Here is an 8557-nt window from a genome sequence, read left to right as displayed (position 1 = left end):
TCGGGTTAGAGTTCGAGCCTTCAATCTTTCACTTTTACCAGTTGAAAAAACTGTTCAACAACAACAAAAAAATACAGAACAACACAGCCGACTGATGGTATCTGAGTGAACACCGCATGCATGAGCACAGAATACGTCTTGTTCTTCAAGCAACCCTGGAGCATCAACCAAGATAGGCTGTGGCCGACGCCTTCAAGCAAACTGCAGCGAGTTTAAAACAACAGAAACCATGCACAGCATGTTCTCCTACCGTAATGAATCAAACTAGATATCAGTACAAACAGACAGCAGGAAAATCGCCAGACACTTAGAATTCAAACAAAACGCTTCGAAATATTCGTGGGTCAAAGAGGCAGTGCCAAATGAAAATTTTAAAAATACATGGAACTGAAGGAAAATAAAAGCACCACCTATAAAATGTAGGATGCAGCTGAGAGTAATTTGATAGATTTATACATGCTTACATTAGAATAGAGGAAAATCTCAAATCAATATTCTAATTTTCCATCTTAAGAAACAATAAAAAAGGAACAAAACAAACCCCAAACGACCCGAAGAAATGAAATAATAAGCACAGAAATCAGTGAAGTTGCAAACAGGAAAGCAATTGGAAAAAAAAAAAAATCAGTGAAGCACATGTCTGGTTCTTTGAAAAAAATCAATAACATTGATAAATCTCTGGAAAGACTGACTTACATAAAAAGAGAAAAGACATGAATCACCAATATCAGGCAGACCAAAATTTGACAATGTAGAAGAAATGGACCAATTTTTCACAAACCCCGAACTGTCAAACTCCACAAGATGAGCTAGGCAACCTGATTAGTCCTAAAATCATTAAAAAAATTAAATCTGTAGTTAAAAATCCCACAGCGACTATTGACAAAGGTACAAAATTGACTGAACAGAAGTGCAGTCTTGTCAACTACGACGCTGAAGCGACTGGAATCTGTGGGCAGAACACGTGAACCTCAAGTTTAACTCTACACAAAACCCAACTCCAATTTCATGGCAGATCCTAACGTAAAATGTAAACCTGTAAAAGCTTTAGGAAAGAAAATAGGTGAAAATCTTTGGGATTTAGGATAGGCAAAGAATTCTTAGACTTGAGGCTAAAAGCAAAAAAGAAAAATTTGATAAGTGAGATTTCATCAAAGTTAAAACTTTTTGCTCTGGGAACAGAATGAAAAAATAAGCTATTGAGTGAAATGAAATAGATGTAAAGTACCAATCTGACAAAAGACGTGTATCTACACTATATGAAAAACCCAGTTACAAAATGGGCAAAGAAATGGCACTAAAGACAGCAAATAAGCACATGAAGAGATGTTGAATATCATCAGCCACTGGGGAAGTGCAAATTCAAACATGGAAAAAACTATGACACACTCTCAGTGCGGCTAAAACAACAACAACAGCAAATACCAGCAACACCAAATGCTGGTAAGGACGTGGGGAAGGAAACTGGGGCACTGATCTGCTGCTGGTGAGAATGCAGAAGGGTCCAGCCACTCTGGAAGCCAGTCTGGCATCTCCTTGTAAAACGAATCATCCTGCCGTTGTGCAGGACAGCATCGGCACACTCCAGTGCTCATCTCAGAGAAACGAAGACTTACACTCACACAAAACCTGTACGTGAATATGCATCACAGCTTTATCCATCATAGCCAAAAACTGGAAACAACCCAGATCTCCTCAAAGGAGGGAACTGTGGTATATAACCAATAATACTCAACAGGAAAAAGAACTGAACTAGTGATTCACACATCAGCTCGGATGAATCTGCAGAGAATTATACTCAGTGGAAAAAGCTTATTCCCAAAGTTATGTAGTGTATTATTACATTTACGTAATTTTTAAAATTTATTTATTTATTTATGTCTGAGGTGGAGTTGTGTGCTTGTTGCCCAGTCTGGAGTGCAATGGCCGGATCTCAGCTCACCCAAACTCTACCTTCCAGGTTCAAGCAATTTTCCTGCCTCAGCCTCCTGAGTAGCTGAGATTACAGGCATGTGCCACCACACCCAGCTAATTTTGTGTTTTTAGTAGAGACAGGGTTTCTCCATGTTGGTCAGATTGGTCTTGAACTCCTGACCTCAGGTGATTCGTCCACCTCAGTCTGCCAAAGTGCTGGGATTACAGGCACGAGTCACTGCACCCAGGTTGTTTTACTTTTGAGAGGGAGTTTCACTTTTCTTGCCCAGGCTGGAGTGCAATGACGTGATCTCAGCTCACTGCAACCTCTGCCTCCCAGGTTCAAGTGATTTTCCTGCCACAGCCTCTCAAGTAGCTGGGATTACAGGCATGAACAACCACACTCGGCTAATTTTGTATTTTTAGTAGGGATGGGGTTTCTCCATATTGATCAGGCTGGTCTTGAATTCCCGACCTCAGGTGATCCACCCGCCTCAGCCTCCCAAAGTGCTAGGATTACAGGGGTGAGCCACCACATCTGGCTGTAATATCCCTAAAATGACAAATATATAGTGTAATGCAGGTTGGTGGTTTCCAGGGGTCAGGGATGGGGATGGGTGGGTGAAAAAGAGGAAGCAAGTGTGGTTTAAAAAGGATAGTATGAGGGATTCTTGTGATGGGCATGCTCTATTTTTTTTTTTTTTTTCTGTTTTTTGAGGCAGGGTCTCACTCTGCATCCCTGGCTGGAGTGCAGTGGCACGATCTCGGCTCACTATAACCTCTGCCTCCCGAGCTCAAGCGATCCTGTCTCAGCCACCCAGTAGCTGGGACCCCAGGTGCGCACCACCATGCCTAGTGAACTTCTTGTATTTTTTGTTATTGTTTTAGAGATGAGGTCTCACTCTGTTGCTCAAGCTGGTCTCAAAACCCCTTGGCACAAATGAGCTGCCTGCCCGTGCCTTCCAAAGTGCTGGAATTGTAGGCATGAGCCACGATGGCTGGCAGGAGCACGCTCTTTATTTTGGCTGCATTCACATCAATGCAGTTGTGGTAGCATACTGGAGTTTTGTAGGACGTTACCATGGGGGAGCTGAGTGAGGCGTACGTGGGTTTTCTCTGTATTAGTTATTACTACTGCATGTGAATCCACATTTCTAGATGTAAAAGTTTAATTTAAAAAATCAAAAGAGCTAACCAAATGGCTTTTATCAAATGACCTATTTAATTGGCAAATTATGAATAGAGCTCGTGTTGACCAGTCTTTCTTCTGCAAATGTGCCCTACCGTTTGCAGTGCGTCCATGCTTTCCACATGCTGTTCCGTTCTACTTGTTTGTCGTTTTCACAGTGATATTTCTGAATGTGGTTGGTCTAAAGTTTCTTTTTGTGTCTGTTAGCTTTATGTGCCAGTTATGCTGACTCTGCACAAAGCATTCAGGTGTGTTACTTTTCTATCCTCTGGAACAGTTCAGAGAGCATCAGGCTGGTTTGTTCCTTGAAGCCTAGATATATTTATCCTTGTATTTCTTGAAGTTTTTGCTTTAAACATTTTAATGTAATACTACTTGCTACAGAAAAATATTAGATCATTGTTGTAGATTGTTCCTTTTATTTCTGTGTGTTTTCTTGTGATTTTGCCTTTCCCACTGTTCCTGTTCTCTATTCTGAGTCACTTTGTTCAGATGAAGCTCATGTACTGAATGTGGCCTGTTGATAAGTTTTGGATTTTTAACCCTGGGAACTATTTTTTTCTATTAATAAATGAGTTTTCTCATTTGTAGGTATTGATACATACATATTTTTTTCTATTTCTGTCATCTCATTTTGTCTTTTTAAAGATCATTTTGTTTACTATAAACTCTGTGTGTGTGTGTGTGTGTAAATTTTAATAGCTTGAGTGTTTATAGTATAGCCTCTATTTCTTAATGAAAAATGTTAGATTTTATATAATCTCTCCTAACTTCAAGAAACTGATTTTCTTATACTTTCTCCTAACTTACCTCCTTTCCTTTAACCTTCCAATTTAGTTTATGCTATATGTTTAATTTCCTGTGATTATCTTTATATAATTATATGAAATGCTAAAATTCCTAGTACAGGTTGTATTTCCCTTATCCAAAATGCTTGAGACCAGAAGTAATTTGGTTTTCTTTTTTCTTTTTTCTTTTTTTTTTTAGATTTTGGAATATTTGCATATATATAATGAGATACCTTGGGAATGGAACCGAAATCTAAACGTAAAATTTATTTATGATTCCTATACCTTATACGCAGAGCCTGAGAGCAATTTTATACAACGTTTTATATAATTTTGTGCATGAAACAAAGCTTGTGTCCACTGAACCATTAGAAAGCAAAGGCGCCACCATCTCAGCCACTATGTGGACAGTCTGTGGTTGTCTGGCATCACCGTCCTTCCTGACTCTGCATTTATGTGCTACTGATAAGCCACCATTTTCTTACACTCCCTGACACATAAGTACTTAACAGTAAAAAATAACACACCATTAACACGGTGAGAAAATATCACGTTTGGGGGCTCTCAGCATCATGCAACCCCTGCACCAGCTTCTAAATCACAGCAGCAGCAAACAGTGGCTGCTTCCAGCCACCACCTACAATGCTGCATTTTGGTTGAAAGGTTGCTATAAGCAGTATTTTTTTTTAGGTGAGAAGAAACATCAGAAGCAGTTGAAGGACCAGGCAGTGGGTCCTCTAGGGACGCAGAGGCTTTCTGTTGGATGGCTTGCTTCGGTAACTTTTTTTTGTCTTAGAAGTCTCTCTTGGATGGTATAAACTGCCATGATTTCTTGCTCTGTTATAAATTCCTGTTGCTCTAGTCGTTCAAAAACCCCATCACACACTTTTGCCGTGGCGTCTGCAGGTGCTATTTCTGCGGCGTTAACAACGCCACCTTCATCCTCACTATGATCACCGCCACCTTGACTCAGGACTTCACTGTGTCACCACTGGTCGATGAATGAACAACTGAAGCCTCATTACCCACGTTAAAGACTTCTTGGTTATCCACTTCTTCCAGCTTGCCGATGGACGGTGAAGGTATATTTTTGGAAGGTGTAAGGAGGTCAGACATCATCTGTTTCTCACTTGACATATGGAATCCTTCAAAGTCACCACCTTGTTCATCATGATCACCGCCCACAGTCACATACCGGAGGCTGTGCCGGGCACGCATAACTGTGTCTTCGGTCACTGTGTTCCAAGCTGGCAGCAGCATAGAACAACGGCCTTCACGCTAACTTCCTTGTGAAAACCTTCCACACCACCCCTGTGTTCACTGCTGCTAGCATGCTGCTCAAGAAAGTGGTTTTCTATTTATTCTTCATTAATTTGAGGATACCTTGATCATGTGGCTGAGTCAGTGAAGTCATGTTTGTGGGAAAGGACGTGGCATATGCATTATTTTTAATGAGAATTTCAGCTGAAGGATGGGGAGAACAATTGTTAAGAAATAGCAAAATCTTGCTATTATCCAGTTCAGCTTCCCTGAAGTGAGCATGAGCCACCGGTACAGAATGTTTCTGAAACCAGTCAGAAGACACGTTCCTGGTGAGCCACGCATTTTTGTTACAAAATAAAAAACGGTTAAGAAATTCACTCCTTAAAAATAATGAGAATGCAAGCTTTTGCCTATGGCAGCAAGTTTACACGTACACACGCCTGCTGCATCGCACATCCCAGGAAAGCCATTCTGCGCTTCCTATGGGAGCGGTCTCATCGGCTGTGGCCCATGTATCCCTCAGCAAATAACACCAAAACAGTGATGTTTCATGAACATTATAGACTTTTTCTGGGCATAAGATTTTCATTAGTGACGACATTGGCAAACTCATCAGGTCATCAGTGAATATTTTTTTTTTTATGGCACTTCATGAACAGCTGACGATTGATCACCATAAACCTTTAAAAATTTAGCACTTGGCCAGGCACAGTGGCTCAGTGGCTCACGCCTGTAATCCCAGCACTTTGGGAGGCCAAGGTGGGCAGATCACAAGGTCAGGAGTTCCAGACCAGCCTGACCAACATGGTGAAACCCCATGCCTACTAAAATTAGCATGTACAAATACAAAATACAAAATTAGCCGGGCATGGTGGCGAGTCCCTGTAATCCCAGGTACTTGGGAGGCTGAGGCAAGAGAACTGCTTGAACCCGGGAGGCGGAGGTTGCGGTGAGCCCAGATTGTGCCACTGTACTTCAGCCTGGGCAACAGAGTGAGTCACCAAAAAAAGCCCCCAAAATAGCGCTGTGCCTTTTCTTAAATTTCTGCAACTTGCCTGTTGACTGTAACTGTCGGACGGCTCCCTCTAACCTCCGTTCATTGTGATAGATCGCCACCCCTTTCATGCTCAGCACAGCATGAGGTAGCATGTGCTTGTGATGCTGGCAGATGCTCTGGTCAATACCAGTGGAGATCTTTATTGTTAGCTTTACGCAGCGTGTTCCCGTTTGTCACCAGCTTATGCTCATCAGTTCTGTCATAAAACTTTACTAGCCTATCCTTCTGTTTCTTCAGGTCACGTATGCTGTCATCCCAACACCCACACTTTTCTCTAAGTCATTCCACACTTATACCATGAACATATTTCCCCGAGCTGGACTTTGTGCTGTAAATCGATGTCTTGTCTTTTCTTATCACTGTTACCCAAAGGGGTATCTGTAGCCCTTTTTAATATTTTCAGCAATGTCTTTACACCACAAAGCAGAGAATAAGAAAAAAAAATTAGTGAGTCATGCAGGTAGGCTTTGGCCCATGTGGGGCATTTGGGGAACCTGCTGTTGGCATGTCTAGCCTGCACACATGCCATTTTCGTAATCTTGTGGATGTACTTGTGTGGGGGAATCTGGGTGTGTGCAGAGAAGATATATCCCCCCTGAAGGTGGATGGAGGGTCTTTCTCCCCTTGGGAATGCTGAATAAACTGTTGGGCACCTGGGTTTTGACTGTGACCCATCACACGAAGCCAGGTGTGAAATTTTACACTGTGGCATGGTGTCGGTTCTACAAAAGTTTCAGACTTTGAAGCATCTCGGATTCCAGATTTTCAGATTAGGGATGCACAAACTGTACTTGATATATCAGTTTAAGTATCTAGGAGATAGTTTAAGTATCTGTTTCCTGCCTCATCTCATGTTATATTTTTTTTTATGTCATTATTTCTTCATTGAGAAATTTATGAAATTAATTTTACTCTGTAAATAATATTCATGTAGAAGTTTAGTCATAGTTCTGCATCTAAATTCAGTGTATCATCATTATTTAATATCTCTTTTCTTTGTCTCCTGCTTGGCTGGAGTCTGTCAAGTTGGTTTCTCAAATTGAGCTCAGAGGCGCCATTTCTGAAGCCTTGGATGTTAGAGAATGTCTGTCTGTTTTCTGTACATTGGAACAACACTTCCGGGAGAGGCTCTGTAGACATGAGAAAACACAGATTTAGGCTTATCCGTCCTCTGGTGCCAACGGAATCTTCACTTTTTTCTTTCCTGGAGTTCAGAGAATTATTTATTCTTGAGACCCTGTGATTTTACTAAAATATGTTTATTTTGTATAATTTTTTTCTTGAGCTATGGTGTTCCCCTTCGCCAAGGAGAATCAAGTCTTCTTTTATCCTAGTTCTCTTCTATCTTTGCACTCTCGATTTTTCAGTTCTCTGTGTTCTGTTCTCTCCTTTGGCAATGCCATGTGTGAGCGTGCTTGTCCGTTCTTGCCTGTCTTCCACATCTGCTATTTCCTTTCTCATCATTGGTGTTTTTTGTTGTGTTCTTCCCGCCCTTGCCTGTTTCCTGTTTTTAGCAGCATCTGTCCTTTGTTTTCTCGACTGAAGCTTTTACTTCTGTATCTTCTTAGCTTTCTCCTCCATTTCTTTGGCTGGGCTCCAGAGCTTATTTTTTCTCTTGAAGATGGATTTTTTGCATCTCTTCTTGCAGTATTTGTTTCAAAGGGGTTTTCAGTTTCCTGTGGCATCAGGGAGAAGTTTTTGTTGGAGAGGTTCTCATGGTCCTGGCACATTTCTGTGGAGGCTTTTCGCTGCCTTCTGGGATGGTCACATTCGATATCAGATCAAGGCAGGTGCATGGGGGCCCTGACATGTGGAGGAGCGCCTGGCACCCCATCCACGAGGGTCTCAGGTGCTCTCAATTCTGCATTTGCTGCCTGCCCCCCTCCTCTGGTGTCTCCCCGCTGTGGGGTGTCAGGCGCTCCTCCACAGTCATGGCTTTGATTGAATCTTTTGTATCTGTCTTCTTCTTTTCATTAAAAACTGTTTTTACTGAAACTACTGTCTTTGAGCCAACCAATGACTTTCTCTCACCATTTCTGGCGATTTCTTCCAACTCTCATGGCCTTCCCTGTGTCCCCAGCCCCCACTGTCAGGACAGTGGGCTTCCTTGTGCTCTCTCCTTTGGTCTGCTGGCGCAGCCCTGAACCTCCACTAAAGGCCACAAGCCCTCCGCCCGGACTTCTGCAAACAGCCGTTCTTCCTTCTGGCTTGGATGCTGTTACCCCACACGGTAAATATTGACTCTCTCTGCTCCCCTCCCTCCCCTCCGCTCCCCTCCCTCCCCTCCCTCCTCTCCTCTGCTCCCTTCCGTTCCCTGCCTCCTCTCCTCTGCTCCCCTCCCTCCCC

Source organism: Cebus imitator, unplaced genomic scaffold (assembly GCF_001604975.1).
Source record: "Cebus imitator isolate Cc_AM_T3 unplaced genomic scaffold, Cebus_imitator-1.0 Scaffold680, whole genome shotgun sequence".
In the NCBI taxonomy this organism is placed as follows: domain Eukaryota; kingdom Metazoa; phylum Chordata; class Mammalia; order Primates; family Cebidae; genus Cebus; species Cebus imitator.
Note: the sequence above shows the minus strand (reverse complement) of the source record.